At 28.1% G+C, this 14,853-nt stretch overlaps 1 protein-coding gene across 1 annotated transcript in view; it reads left to right on the forward strand.

Annotated features, from left to right (window-relative positions):
- The first annotated feature begins 10,024 nt into the window (after positions 1–10,024).
- LOC130663408 (synaptotagmin-5) overlaps positions 10,025–14,853 on the forward strand; it is a 55,894-nt gene continuing 51,065 nt past the window's right edge. The window contains exon 1 of the mRNA XM_057462610.1: positions 10,025–10,343. The gene's annotated coding sequence lies outside the window, so the exon portion shown is untranslated. The remainder of the gene's footprint in view (positions 10,344–14,853) is intronic.

Consider the following 14,853-nt stretch of genomic DNA (forward strand, 5'->3'; position numbering starts at 1 on the left):
CGTAATTTTTAGTTTCAAATATAAAAAAAGAACGAAAGAAACTATGAAATTGAAAAAAAATTATCAATGATATAGTTTTAGCTGAAACAAACACATACTGAACTGAACCAATTAATAAACTAAATTTATAACTTTATGTATAACTGAATATCACGTGACTAAGATTCTCCGTTTACCGGGAGACAGCCATTCTACCTAAGCGATTTAGCTATGGCTTGCGGCAGTCTGAAATATCATTACAATTTAGGTTTAACTAAAAATGGGAACTTTAGTCAAGTAGATTCTAACTCATTAAAAATGATTTTTTTTTTTTTTTTGTAATTGAAAAAATATTCCTTCGATTGATTTAAAAATTTAATCAGCTCCAAAGCACTAGAAGCTCTTTCGGTTGCTACAAGAATGATCTTAATTGCTATAATTACTCAGGAGATAATGTGACGGAAATTTAGAAATATAATCAAAGGTGTAAGATTCATTTTAATCGATCAATGTGCTTATGATATATAGCTTACTATTGCTCACTCTCACTTGCTACTATTCCCTTTTTCATTCAATATTGCTTACTTGCTTTTTGCTCGTTTCGAAATAGTGTCACAGATATCTTTGAATACTTATAACTTTGTTATATTAATCGAGGACATAATAATTTTCTTTAACTTATAATTGCTTTTTGTACAATCTATTAGTTTTTGAAAATATTCTACCGTTAGCTATTTTATATATTCCGTGAGTTTACTTTACGTGAATTATATGCACTTTGATTATCAATATCTCGTTTAACAATCGATCGAAAATATTAATTATTTTAATCTACATTCAGGATTTCTATCTTAATATTATATTTCAAATTCATAAAATTCTACTGATGAGCCCTATAACAAGGCAACCGCCTTAAAAATTATCATGAATGAAGGATTTAAAAAAAAAACAGTTTTTGGTTAATTCAAATGGCTCGAAAATTGACTTTCACAATGGTCTTAAAACCCATTCAGAGTGAAATCTCGATAGTTACTTTTAATTGTTACCTAAGTCATTAAAATCAGTTGATCCTTTACACGGAGAAAAAAAAACAGTAAGTTTTCCTATGTTGGCATAGTAACTATTACTATGTGGACACAGGAATTTTTCCTATGTTTCCATAGGGGAATTCCCTATTTTTTTTTCTCCGTGTACATTAGTACAGAATGATTATTTTCTATTTAATTATAGAAGGTTTATATTTTGAGATTTTAACACAAATGAGTAAATGAAGATTCTGAAAATGCAACTTTTGAGTTCAATAACTTAAAAAAAATCTCTCTATCGGTTTACCCTGCGGGCCAGCCCCAAAACTTCCCGCTGTTTTTGAACTCCGTGAGATCGAAAACATTATTGTGACTACATTTCCGAGCTCTTCGAGCTCGAAAATACTTTTGTATACCATTGTGCGTATCCGTACGGGCAGAAGTTGGTAGAGGACATATTTTTATATATACATATATACATACACAGAAAAAAAAAATTCTCGACTGAAGGTTAATATTCTTGATTCAAGAAATCTTTTTTGGAGACCTAAATTTTTTCAGATGAAGTAGAAATCTTCTCCGACCAAGACGAATTTTTTTTAAACCAAGACAAATTCTCTTGGCTCAAGAAAATCTTGACTTGGTTCTCGAAAACGTTTCTCTTCAAAAATATTTTCTTGACTCAAGATAACTTTTTTTTCTGTGTATCATTACCATTATTATTATTATTACATATATCAGAAAGTATAAATTACATACAAACATTCCATTCATGTTCGATTGTCATTACATTTGTAATTAGTTATAAGGTGATAAATAAATAAATACAATTTGTTGGGAAATATCTGAACACTTTATTTAAATGTGGTAGAAACAAAACCCCCACAATACACACACACACACACACACACACACACACAGACACTCGGACATCATTCTGAAAATAGTTAGAATAGCTTCCTAGGACCTCAAAACGTCGATATCTGATAAAAACTCGATTTTCGAAAATCGCGGTTAAAACAATAACTTCCCGAATTTTTCGAAAAACATTGATTTTCTTAGCGGGAAGTTAAAAATATCTTTAACAAAGTATTTATACTTTGTAACCTCGAAAACAGCACGAAGTTTTAAGACTAGGTCAACAATTTTTCACTAGTTATGTATGTAGTATAATATTAAAATTTTTGATAAATGTAAAAAATTTTAAATGAAATATTTTACATTTTAAATAGAAAAGTTTAATAGATAAATTTTCCAAGATCTAAATTTATTGTCATAAAATAATCTTTATGTATATATAGATATATGTATATACATCGATATCTTGAAGTCTCTTTAGTTTATACACACATATATATAAATATATACATCTGAATTCTTTACACCATCTACTACCTCTTGCTACATGAACGAAATTTACGAGATCCTATCTTGACATAACAGTGTAATTGTAGCATAAATTTGAAGTAGTGACACTTTCCGACACAGTAATTCTGAAGTAGCATTTACAGAATGATGAAATATTCATGGCAGAGTAGCTTTGAAATTAAATACGAATATAAGTTTTTTGTTTTATGAAAGCTTAAAATTGCATAAAATCTATAAGGTAAAAGACCTAATACCCGATTACTCTATGTATATTTGTATGTATAAATTTATAAATATACATATATAAATACATGGAGTAATCGAGTATTAGGTCTTTTACTTTACCACTATATAAATCTTCACGCTCTGCCTGTACATTTGATTTGTTTCTCAAACTTCGTCTTAAATATTTGATTTGGACTCTCTAATTTCTATTTTGCCATTTTTACAATTTTTATCTGTCTATTCATATATTCTCATACCTCAAGAACGTTTTGACCGACTATGATGATATATCCGGGATCCAGTAAAAATAAGTGATTGCACAAATGATCTGTAATAGAAGAAATTAATTTTAAAAGTATCTGCTTTCATTTCATTCTGACATTTACGTTGAAAAAACTTCTGACTGTCATCTGTTTATACATATCTAGACCAACAGACATGACCTTCGGCACGAACGTCTTTGCATGTATAAGAATCTCTCATCACTGATATTTTTTTTAAAATCAACTACGAGGGAGGTTGCGGTAGGGTCGAAGATAAAATGCTCTCTGAAAGTTTTTTAACTCTAAGACTTACAGACTTGAATTCTCAAACAGATGTTCCTGACATTTATAAGAGTTCGCCATTACTAAAGATACGTTAATTTTTAACAAAATGGATTTTATCCCCTTAGGTGAATTGTGCAGTATAAATCCTAAGTAGATTCTGATGTATTTGAATTTGAAATTGTACGATTTTTAGACAAAAGACTTCCAAATTGAAATTCTAAATGAGCATTAGTTATAACACGAGAAAATCAATGGTCTAAATCTTTTTTAAACGAATTTACTTTTATGCAGGTTTTGGGGAACGTCAAAAATCAAAGTTTTTATATTTTTCGACCAAAAGACCAATAAAATTACAATTTGAAATTAAAATTAGCTACGATACAAAAAAATTAATAGTAAAAATTTTTTATCGAAAAATGACCCTTAGGGGAGTTCACGAGGACGTATAAAATCGAAATTTCTAGTTTTTTTGAACAAAAGACCTGTAGACTCGAAATTTAAAACAAACATTTGCTACGATACGAACGATGAATGACGTAAATTTTGTTTTTAAAAATTGACTTCTGTAGAGGTTCACGGGGGCATAAAAAATAAAAATTTTCACATTTTTAACTTCCCGCTAAAAAAAAATTGTAAATTTTCAAAAATTCGGGAAGTTATTGGTTTCAGTCCGATTTACGAAAATCGAATTTTCATCAGATGTCGACGTTTTGAGGTCCGAGGAAGCTTTTCTGACTAATTTCAAGATGATGTCCGAGTGTACGTACGTATGTAAATACCTGTATCTTTTGAACGGATAAACCGATTTTGAACTTTAAGGTGTCATTCGACGCGGCTTGTCAATACCTTGAAGCTAAAAGAAAATTGAGCTTGATCGGTAGGGCTCGTTCAGAGATATTCCAAAAATAAAGTTTTTTCAAAAATGTTTTTTTTTGGATAACTTTTAATGCGCTCGATGGATTGATTCCAAAATGGACTGGGCTCTAGAGCTTTATAAGCCGCGTCGAATGCCACCTCAACCATCAAAATCGCTTCATTCGTTCAAGAGAAACCGTTGTCGAAAGAATTAAAAAAATTTTGTTTTTTTAGTTTTTTTTAAATATCTCAAAATCGACTCGATAAATCAATTTCAAAATTTGATCAGCTTTAGAACTTGATAAAACGCGTCGATTGCCACCTTAACCGTCTTAATCGGTTAATTCGTTTGAGAGATATCGTTGGAGAAAAAATGGTAAAAAACGTTTTTTTTTCGAAAACAACAGCTAGTCTTTAAATAAATTTTTTTTTTTTTTAATTTACATTGTAAGATTTATTTAAACATTTTTTTATTAGCCAACATATATTAATACTATCATTTATTGTAAGATTAACTCAACTAATAATGTTAATTTAAAATTAATTTCAGTCTCGAACTCTAGACCGCAGCAGTGATTAATACGTAAAAGTGAGAACAACTTTTAATGAGAATAATGAGGATCTTCCAATAGAAAATAATTGAATGGAATGAGTTATACAAAAGCTTCATCAATTTTATAAACAGAAGAATTGAAATTATATCTCCATAATAGTAATAAATTCAGCAGAAATTATTTATAATAATCTATAAAATTATGAAATAAAAAATTGTACTTATTTCTTTCGTCACTGCCAGATCATTAGTTATATATCAAGTCATATATAACTCAGTAATAAAACTGGTATTTTATTTTCATCTTACTCATGTTATATTATATTTTATTTACATACATTTATGAAAGACATACTGAACAAAATAAAAAATAAGAAGCGATAGCAAACTTTCAGTTTTTACTTTTTTTTTTTGCGAATCCTTTAACATCATACTTAACGATGAAAAAGTTCGGATGCTGTCACTAGATAATAAAAAATTCTCTTAGGTCGATTCTTCGCAAAAATAGTAGATAACATTCTTAGAACTTTAATAATGATCTTAGACTTTTGAATTCAGCATTCGTAAAAAAGTTTATTCATTAGACTAATATTTGAACAAACATATATAAGTGATTCTTGAGTACTTTTTATTAAATATTATTTTTGTTGTTTTCTTTATTAAAAAGAAAAAAGTTACAGTTATCAGGTTTCTGTAATATTTGACTACTTATTAAATATTATATATATTGACTTATAATCCTCAATTTATAATTTCTGAGCTGTCTATAACTAAAATCTTTCTGATAAGTATTTTAATAACGTCGACGTGGTCGATCCGTAGACATAACAAAGTTTCTATTACGTAGATGAGAATTGGACTCCCTCGACCCTCCCATAAGAAATCTAAGATGCAACGCTTTATGAATTTTAATATATAATAATGCAGTGTTAAAAGAAAGTGAGTTAGTCTGAGGACTCAGCAGAGACTAGGGTTCTGCTACATCTAATCTATCCGCCTACCTTTTTACACTACATTCTTTATCCAGTAAAGCCCGAATTCATCGAAAGTTAATTCCACTTTACTTTAGGGTGCCGTGAGACATCCTACTACTGTACGAAGGATTTATTCTCGTTTAAATTCTCTGGTGCCGTATAAAAGCCGGACTATTTTGGTCATCTGCAGAAATTGGGATAAACATATTTCATCAATTACTATATATGGCCATAGCAAAATTGACAACAATTATATCACAAATTACTGCAACCATTCTAATTTTTACTATGGTCATAGTAATTTTTGCATGTCATTTGCACACCTCGAACGCGATGCGGAAAGATAATGCTCTACTGTCACCAAATTTAAAAACTGAGTTTCGGAAAGAAAAAACTGACTTTAATCATCTCCACTAATTTTATATAGCACTTAACAAAAAAAAATACTAACAGCAAGGCAGGAGGCAGAGGCAGCCGAGCGGTTCTCGTGTGGCTCGGGCGATCACCCAAATTAAGCAGCATCGACCATGATCGCTACTTGGCTTGGTGACCGCTTAGCCACACGCTGAGCTCGATCGGAGGTCTCTGACCGTTAGGCGCGGGATGAGGATCTAGTGATCAGTAAAATGGGAATTTTATTGATCACTGGAGCCTCACCCAAACCGAACTGTACTGGCAATGGTTTTCTCTGTGGTTTCCCTTGCCCCTATACTCCCACAGCCAAGGTGTGGGGGGTAGGGTATCACCGTAATCGTATAGTACAGTATAAGCACAAGTCGGGCCACAGCCGCACAATGAAAAGCAGGAAAAAGTAAGCAGTTGCGATATAAAGGCAAAAAGTGTAAAAGGCCGTAATCGCGGCTATACACTAAAATTTCTCTTCGGACAATTAAATCGGTTTTGTTAAATTCTGTTAAACTAATATTTATTTGGGAAAACTAAATTTTATTACGTCAACATAATCTATTTTGTAATTTCTAACAAATGATTTAATAGCCTCTATTTGGTTGACATTAATATTTTTCTCTCTAAGATAATAAAATCATTTCGTAAAGTTAAGAAAATATTTATTTAATAGACAACTAAATTATTTTATAGTGCCAACAAACTCAAATATTAAAGCAAAATATTATTATATTAACTCTAATAGATATTACTTAGACACAGAAAAATATATTCATTTAGAATAAATAAGGTAAAAGCACCAATTATTGACGCCCTATCCTATTTTAGAACATATTTAACTACCTACTATATTAATAATGATCATATAGATTAATAAACAATCTAGATAATTTAAGAAATCGAAAAAAAATTATTGTTAGTGAAAAATATTAAAAATTCATTAATAAAAAAAAATAAAATTCATTCGAGTCTATCGAAACAGCTTGTGAGCGTCAATTTTCTTAACTATTGCGGTTAGACAAGCAGTCTTTTGAAACGATGATTTTTAATTATTTTTTCCATCTGATCACATCAACTTTTTTTTTATAAATAAATAAAATATAAATAATTTACAATATCATATATTTACAGTAAATTATAAGCTTTTTAATTTTAAAATAGTGGATGTCAATAATTAGTACATACTATTGAAGTTGCATCTCATATTGACAGATCAGTAGACAGCGCCATAACGTCTTTTTTTTTCAAACATAAATCCATTAAAATTTTAAACCATAATATTCGAGAACCCACGCTGTCATATGTATAATATTAAATTGTTATTAAAAAAATGATTAATTGATTTTTATTTAATTAAAAAACATTTTTATCAGTTTCGTGTTTAAAATAAAGGTGAGTGAAAAACATTATAAAATAAATATTTATTTAATTAAATTAAAATTAACCTCATTTTCAAAAAGTAAATATAAAGTTCAACAGATCAGTGACGCATGTGCATTAAGGGTGTCAATAATTGGAGCAACAGCATATCAATAGTTAGATCAGTCGGGTTTTTAACCTGTCAATAATTGGTGTATCCGGGTAACTTATTTTATCACTTTAAATTAATTAGTAAATCTAATTTATTATTATAAAAAAATATGAATTTGTTTAGTTAAAAGACTAAATAAGACAATGTTAAAATTAAAATTCATTAATATTAATCGTTAATATGTTTAAAAAAATGGAATTCCAATCTTGCCTCTCTCTTATAGTATCAATAATTGGTGCTTTTACCTTATATATTGGTTCGAGGTTAATAAAAATATGTTTAAACCTAATGATTGTTGATTTAAAAAATAAGAAATTAATTTAATTAAAATAAATATCAGAGTGCTATTATTTGGGAATATAAAAACTCTGAAATAAGTTTCTTACCAGGGAAACTACAAGCTGTGGGCGCGATCTAGTAGCGAGCACTGAACTACTCCCGCTGCTGTTGGCTTGCATCAAGACTTGAACTAAGAGAAAAATTTTTTGGGAGAAAAGATAAATATGGTGGAGAGGAAGTTATGGCGTAGGCAGCAGCAGCGGAAGTAGTTCGGTGCTCGCCACTAGATCGCGCCCACAGCTTGTAGTGTCCCTGGTAATAAACTTATTTCAGAGTTATTATATTTCCAACTTGAAGCGTTTATAGGACAGGATACCCGCTATAAATTAGCAGAGTGACGCTAACCCTTTTTGATAGTAATACAAGGGTATCCTGTGTTACACTATGACATTAATGTTTAATATTAATGTTTCCCTGAACAATTTTTGTCATAGTACAAAGAAAAGTACGTGTCAAGAAAAATTATTTTTCTAAATATGTATCTATTTAATTGTTAAATAAATAATCTGTCATTTTAATAGCATTTTAAAGCTCTACAGGTAATCAATTTGATTTTATGCTTGATACTTGACGCGTAATTATCTTTACTAAATGTTTTATAGTTTCTAATAATTTGTTTTGTTGGTGGATTATAAAATATTTGGTTAAAACAACCGATCATATGATTGGCAATGGGCAATCAAATCCTTTTATTGTCATAATTATGACAGTTAACTGAAGTTTAGTTGTCAGAAGAAAATTTTTTTCTCAGTGTAGAAACAATTAAAAATTTTAAAAATTACTAACAGCTAGGCGAAACTCCAATAAATAATTCTGATGTAGCTATAATTTTTTTTTTCTTTAGACTACTATAAAAACAGAGTTAATTGAAAAAAAAAAATTTACTTGAATATCGGTTGGCCTGTACGCGTGTGAGCACGATTTCTCTGGGAAAATTTAACGAATCATTGTTTATTTTTTTTTATTAGCTTCGGATTTTAATCGAGTGGAACCCTTCCGAACACATCACTACTGTAATCCGCCACGTTCATTAGTAATGAAATAAAACCCAAAACTGACGATATCAACGAATAACAAATCCGCTATTTTTCTCCATAAAAATATATATGTATAGTTTTTAGTAAATCGTGATTCCACGCTTCGCAAGCACTTTTTTTTACTGTTGGAACTTAATCACTTTCAATGGACACTTGGTGGTGTAAATTGAAAGCGATTTTTTTTTTCGCGGAAAAAAAGTTTTAAGCTGAGACAAAAACTATGAACGACAGCTAGCAGATCATTCAAATCAAATTAAAAATTAAATGTAATCAGGTTAGTTTTCTTTTTTTGTCTTTGTTATTACTAACTATTTTTCTTCATAAATTAGTACAAAGTGCCAGTTTAGAAATTAATAAAAGCGAATTAACTACTTAAAATATTACGTGAGCGTTTGAAGTGTACATTTTTTGATTCTCTAATAATTTTATTTCGATTTCCGACAGGTGGACAACATGGTCCGGCTTAAACAAAAATAATTTTTCCATATTCACAACGTACAGATTTTTTTGGGTACTGATACCGGCTGCCCAAAATAACCAACCTAATATTGAACGCTGCTATCGCCTGCCCAGATATCTTTCGAATTCCTCAGTTTTATATAATAAATGCAGGTGTGATTGGATCAATAAATTTTATCGCGAAAATTAATAAATTCAAAATAATCGAAGAACATGACACACCGAGGGTCTGCTGACGTTCTAAAGATGTCAATCCTGGACTCTTTTACATTGAAAAACATTTAAAAGTAATTGATTGAAAATTATACTTTCAAAACGTAGCATTAAATAACGAATAAATAATATTAAATCACATCGATTCCCAAAAAAACTTTTAATTTAATCTGATACCTATGATGTGAAAATTCTTCCAATCAAATAACAAAAATGTGTTATATTACATATTAAATATCATCTGCACTTATTGAGTTTATCAAATGAAAACAAGAGAGTAATGGATAACAAAAGTGTCGATATTCTCAATTTCCTGGCCCTCTCATCCACTTCAACTATTTATCTCTCTCACTTTTTATTTGTTTCTCTTTTCACTTGTAGTAGCAAATAATGTGGCGCATTTACACCATTTAGGATTCGCTTGTCCTCTAACATTACATGCGCGCTCTTGTCTAATGCCTACGCGTCCCACGTCGACTCTGTGGTCGTCGCGACGCCAACAGACGTCGGTTTATCAGTCGTGGGGCCGCGCTACGCCTCGAGAAGTCACTATCACTGTATTATCTCTGATAAATTTTTATAATATCCATATGTCATGATATATTATTTTATTAACACCTTTTTAAAAATTATAGCTTTATTAAAATTATTAAAGTTTTAATTTAACTATCAAGTCTGTGGTTTCAATGTGATTAAAAAATAATAATAAACATGTAACTATATTCAAAAAAATTACAAGTGGTTTTTTAAACTAAAAAAAACTAAAATATCAATTAAGATTTTATTTTATTCTTCTTAATAAAAATTTTTGTTTTCAAAACACTTCTAACAGGTAATTAATATTTTTTATATATTCAGTATATTTTAAAATTTGATACATTTTCTGTTACTTAAAACTTATTTCTGTCTGACTTTATTTAAGTTTCACTACTCAAATTATCACTGAAATTTATTATTATTATTCTGAACATATAATTGTTATATTGAGTGTGGAAAAATAGTATACTCTTAAGTATAGCTTACAGAAAACAAGTAAATGGTTAGTCTGTGAATAGATAATTAAGAAAGCGGAGGAATTTACCTCCATTAAAGTATTATGCGATCAAGTAAACCAACGAGTCTTTTGTTGAATAAGGAATATTGATTTTAAAAGCTTATCATCCTACTTGAGATGCACGATCGATAAACGATGCAAGTTAAAAATAATAATAAAATAATAACAAAATCCTCCATAAGATAGAAATAATTATAATAAAATGTAAAAATAAATTTCTTATTTAAATCCGTTTAGGGGAAGGAAAATTAATTTTACCACAAGCAAAATAGATTAGTTTTAATTGGAATTCTGAGTTGAATATTCATAAAGTTTAATTTTTTAAAGCTTAACAAACAATTACATATTTTATAAAGACTCCAAATATTTTTTTATTTAAATTTACTTGTTTTTTTTTTTTTTTTCATTCATCTGTTGTAGAGTTATAGTTTTAAGAAAATTATATAATTATGTACATATATATATTTACAACGTATAGATTTTTTTAAATTATATAATATCACACTGTTGATGTTTTTTCTTACAATGTTTTTTTATGATAAATACGAATGAAAACAGAAAAAAATAATGAGGCTAAAAAAAGAAAAGAAAATAAGATTCTTTGAGGCATAAAGTACAGATTGTTCAGAAAGAAAATGAGAAAGACATTTTTATCATCAAAAGCTACCATTTGACTTTCTCATCAACTGTGGAAAAGACCCTTAGGATTGAGTGAGTTTGCCATTTCATTTGCGACCCTGGATTGATCAATATAATTAAGCTTCTCTAATCAACCAGACAGCAATATAATAGCTTTATTATCGATATTAAAAAATTAATTACTTGTATTTTTCATTTTTAATGTTATGTATAGAATATCACTTACATTTTAGAAATATTTCTTTAATAAAAAAAAATTTCTTTAAATATAATCACTTATTAACTTCCCGCTGTGAAAATTTTCAATAAAACGGAAGTTGTTGGTGCCAGACTTATTTTCGGAAATCGAGTTTTCGACATATCTCGACGTTTTGAGGTCCTAGGAAGCTATTCTGACCATTTTCAGACAGACGTCCGCTCGTGTGTGTGTATGTAGGTTTTTGTGTGAACTTTTTTTGTCCGACGATATCTTTGGAACCCATCAAGCGATTTGAGCGGACTTGGCGACAACCGAAAGGGCTCATTAAGGCTAAGAACTGATTAGATTTTAAAGTTAATCAGCCGAGTAGTTCACAAGTTATACAAAATATAAAAATTAGAAAAAAATTTTTTCTAGGTTTTTGTTGCATAACTTGTGAATCGCTCGACCGATTTATTTCTAAGTTTGATCAAATCTAAGTCTCAACAAGCTCCTTTTGATCGCCCGCATGGAAAAGCTATATATTGTTAAAAATCTATAAAAATATATATGGTGAATATGTGATAAATATATGGCGGCAAAAATATATATATTTATGAATATATGTTTTTACATATATTGGATTATATATTTCTAATAATATATTTCTTTTTATATAATGTTTTATATTTCTCTATATATGTTATTTCACATAATTCTCAATATATTTTTGTCATATATGGATGGTATATACGTAATTTATAAAGTATAATACATTAAAATTTATACCTATTTTGACTCATATAATTAGTGATATATTGTCTGTATATAATTGATCATACATGGAAGAACTTGTACGTTTAAATCTATGGTTTGCGGTATATTGAAGTTATATTTTTCCAATATATTAAAAATTATATTTTTCTCGATATATCGAAAATTATAGTCTTTGTATATCTATATTTCTTGAGAAGCTGCCCGATAGCATAGAAATAAAAATTACAAACTAAAATGCATGGTTTTTATTATGTAACATACCATAGTACGAAAAATATGTATGGTACCATATATTTTGCAATATACTGGGAAACATATAAAAAATACACATCATACTGTATATTAATAAAAATTTTTCGATCGTAAAGCACGAACGAGTCGTGCAATATACTACTATAGTATACTTTCAATACAATATATCAACATATAATAAAATACACCAAGATGTATATGCTAAACATACATAAAAAAAGTTATATTGATAATTATATAATGAATATACGGTAACTATATATTTTTTTTCAATATATTTTCATATATTAATACGGCAAAAATATAAATATAATTTTTATATATTGTGCAATATATCACATTATAATATTCATATATTTTAAAGTATATTTTTTCACATACAAAGTTTTTTCATGCGGGATGACGCAAGCACGTGCGATTCGGTCAATTTGTCTCAAAGATATCGTTGATGAAAAATTATTTTTTTTTCAGCGAAATGCATACTTTTTGGTCTAACCGTTTTTGGAGCTCAAATAGCTCAAAATAATAAATGTATAAAACAAAAACATTCATTTTAATAACTATAATTACAAATCCAAATACTGGTATTTACCAATCTATTTAGATTTAAGATTAAATATAAATGAATGAATTGCTCTAAGCATTTGACCTAAAATATACGATCTTTAAATTAATCTTTGTGAAAAATAGTTTATTAATTCTACGATATAAACTACTGAATAGAATTAATTCCATAAAATTTACATATTAAATTCTATAATTTTATTATAACAAAAAATGAAGCCAAAGTAAATTAGAAAACTCGACATAACTTAGTTTTTATTGTTGGAGTAAAAAGGAAAATGAATTTTTTTAATCACTAATTATTCATAATGTACATTAAAATAATTCGAAAATTTAATTTTTTTTTCTATTAATAAAATTTATTACCTAGATTTTTGGAATAAAATTCTTGAATCATTTTTATGATTATTATCTTATTAAATTCTAAACAATAAGTTTTATTGGATAAGCTAAGAAGATCAATTATTACATACACTGTTAAAAAAATTGTTTGAATTTTCAAAACATTGTATATAACGCAATAAACACATACATTTGTGCTTGAAATTTCATTACTATTTTCATATAGAATTTAAAATACATGGTTTTGAATTTTCAAATTAACACTTTGGATTTTCAAATACTTCTTTTTGAATTTTCAAATACAAGTTTTTTAATATTCAAACACTTTTTTTTTAATATTCAAATACTTTTTTTTAATTTTCAAATACTTTCTTTTTAATTTTTAAATAAATGTATTTGAAAATCTGAAGCGTTCATTTGAAAATTCAAAAGCGCGTATTTTAAATTCTATACGATCGTTACAATGAAATTTCAAACACAACTGTATGTGTTTATTGCGTTATATACAATGTTTTGAATATTCGAACACTTATTTTAACAGTGTATATCACATTTAACACTGTATCATTTTATCATTTATCATACTGTCAATGATGTTCACTTCAGTCACAAGTTTTATTTACTTTATATTATTGAGGAAATAAAAACTTAACAATAATAAAATCTCATGTACACCGCTCACATTATACTCATTATATATTTCACTATACACAATGCTTGATTACTGAACGCGCAGCACGTCACGCGCAGAAATTTCATATACAAGCATTTGAATTTTCAAATAAGTATTATGAAATTTTAAATGGAATTATTAAAATTCAATATGGCTTAGAATTTTCAATACTTGGTTTGAAAATTAAAAAAACAAGTATAAATTTTAAGTACGTTTATTAAAATTCATATTTTTTATCTTAATTTTAAATACCAGCTTGATTATTAAATTACGTATATTAAATTTAAAGCTTTTTTTATTGAAAATACAATTCAAATATCTAGTTATGAAAATTCAATTCCTTTTGTATTGTAATTTTCAAATTATTTTTAACAGTGTAAAATATCTATTACTCAGAGAATTATATAGATTGCTCAGTCATTAACTAATCAATAGAAAAGTAAAGTCCGGACAATTTTCTTCGCCCAAATTATAGTCTAACATAGATAATTATATCGTCTACGAGTCGATTATACAGAAGATCTGTTGTCTAATAAAGATTACTATTAAGTCGACTCAATGCTTAACCTTCTTCTTTACTAAAATCATAGAAAAAGTTTTTTAATGTTTATTTTTCGACCTTACTCTCTTTAATTGTATTTTCTTTTAACTTCCCACCATGAAAATTGACGATTTTCGAAATAAATTCGGAATGTTAATGTTTTCACCACAATTTTCGAAAATCGAGTTTTCATCAGATATCGACCTTTTGAGGCACTAGGACGCTAATTCGAACTATTTTCTGGATAATATCCGTCCATCCGTCCGCGTGTGTGTTTGTGTGTGTGTGGGTGTAAACTTTTTATAACTTTCTTAATGAATTA

This window comes from Microplitis mediator, chromosome 2 (assembly GCF_029852145.1).
Source record: "Microplitis mediator isolate UGA2020A chromosome 2, iyMicMedi2.1, whole genome shotgun sequence".
Classification (NCBI taxonomy): domain Eukaryota; kingdom Metazoa; phylum Arthropoda; class Insecta; order Hymenoptera; family Braconidae; genus Microplitis; species Microplitis mediator.